Here is a 2,056-nt window from a genome sequence, read left to right on the forward strand (position 1 = left end):
CTGTCTCACGGACTGAAATGGAGTTTTCTGCCAGACAGAAATACTGGGCCAAGAGTGATGCCAAGCAGAGCACGAGACAATTACTTAGATGCCTCGTTTCCACTTCCAGGGAATGAATGCAAGCGAAGATCGTCCTGGTTGATCGACATCATGGCACCAGCCTCTGTCTCTCTTCCTCTGTTTGGGAAGTCCCAGCCTCGGGGTGACCGTGCTCGTTCGGTAATCTGCCTGGCTGCCATCTCAGGGGTTTTCTCCTGACCCAGCTATGCGAAACCGATGCATCTTTGTCATGTTCTAGAGCCCCCGAGAACTTCCCGTTTCGCAGTCAGCAGTGGCTGCTGTGGTTTGATCTGCATGCAGACGGCTTCGCTCCTGTCTGTGGTGCAGGTCACATGGCAAAGTCACCCCCTAAACCAGAGGCTCCAAGGGCCGTGGGGGAGGCGTGGGGGGACGGCCAGCACCGTAAACCACCGCAGAGGACAGCGGGGCTGAGGGAGGAGCGGGAGGCTCTGAGAAGGAGCAGAGTCATTGGCCTCCGGGAGGGGAAGGAACTGTCTTCTTAGCAGTTAGCAGCCGTGGCTGCATCTGGCAGCCTAGAGCTTTCTTCTTAATGTCACTCAGAGCTTCCGACACACCCTGTGGCACTGTTTTCTCTCTCGCTTTTCGGGGAAAAGTAACTCTCACTGAACAAACCGCTAGAGCAGAGTCAAGTCGGGGTTAGTCCCAGCTGCTATTATGCCTGAAATCGCTTCCCCTCCGTGAGCCTCAGTTTCCCCATCTGTAAAGTGATAGTTGAACTAGAGGACCCGGAAGATCCCAGCTGGAGCGATCCAGGCTTCTGAGCTCGTGTTACGACGCGTTCACGCTTCTCTTTGGTAGCCACGGAAGTTTTTCCTATAAAATTCCTCTTAGCATGTCGCACAGTCTTGGACCATAATGGGAACTCCGGGAGTTCCAAACGAATGGATGGATGAATGAACGAATGAACAAAAGGGCAGACGAAACTGATCTGACCAAGCTCTTCTCACTTCTGCATGGCACCCACCGGGGTCCCCGGACGACAGTGCCACACGCCTTTGTCCCTAACGACCCTCTCCAGCTTCTCGCTCCGCCCTCATCTGTGGTGAGCTGTGGATTTAAAGGACGAGGAATATTCCTCGTCCGGATCGAACCCTCTTGCCACAGAGCCGACTGATTCTTGAGGAGGAAAGCCCGTACGCTGGACGGGGTGGGCCGAGGTGAGCTTCGGGTCCAGCTGACCCCGAGCGCCTGCCGAGCACGGCTTCTCGTGGGCACCGTGCCCACGCTCTCAGGCCTGGCCTAAGCTGGGCAGTAGCATCTTTCTCAGACAGAGCAAGCAATCTGATCGCTCCAGAGAGATCCATCTCTCCAGAAATTCCCTTTCATTTTGAGCAAACTCGTCTTCCTGGGGCCTGTGGCAATTCAGTTACCTAGGGGGACTGAGAGCTTGATGTCACTAAACGGGCTCGGTGTCCTGCTCTTCAGTGGCCACCTGAGGCCTGGAAAGGCCAGGACAGCTGAGGCCACGCTGTCCCCTGGAGGGGCTGAAGAAACAAAGAGCTGACGGGGTTAAGTGAAGTTATAAATGAATAACAGTTTGTCTCACACCTTCCTGCTCCAGCCGAGTTGATGTGAAATGACTTAGAAAGAGAACACGCCTGGGGAGCAAAGTGTCCCAGCTCCTGGGGTAGCGGCCCAGGAAAACCGGCTGCCTGCAGATGGTAACTCAGATATGCAAACGAGCCGAGAGCCACTGCACCCAAAGGCCAGCCTGTCCTGAGTGGCCAGTTCTCTCCCTTGGAGAGAGGAGGGAGGGTTTCTCTTCTTCCTGTTCTCTCTCTGTACTTGTCATTCCTTGGTAAATCCATCTAGTGATGTAGTCTGGGACTAAATAACAAAGTCAGGTCTCAGGCTGGGTTTCCGCAAATCACGGAGCCGGACAAAGGATGCTAAATTCGGCATCTTGGGGCCTGCGGCCTGGGACCAGCGGCTGCTCCATTCCTAGTCATTACAGTGTGGCTTTTTAAGTGCGCTC

The sequence above is a fragment of the Pteropus vampyrus genome, unplaced genomic scaffold (genome assembly GCF_000151845.1).
Source record: "Pteropus vampyrus isolate Shadow unplaced genomic scaffold, Pvam_2.0 Scaffold513, whole genome shotgun sequence".
Taxonomy (NCBI): domain Eukaryota; kingdom Metazoa; phylum Chordata; class Mammalia; order Chiroptera; family Pteropodidae; genus Pteropus; species Pteropus vampyrus.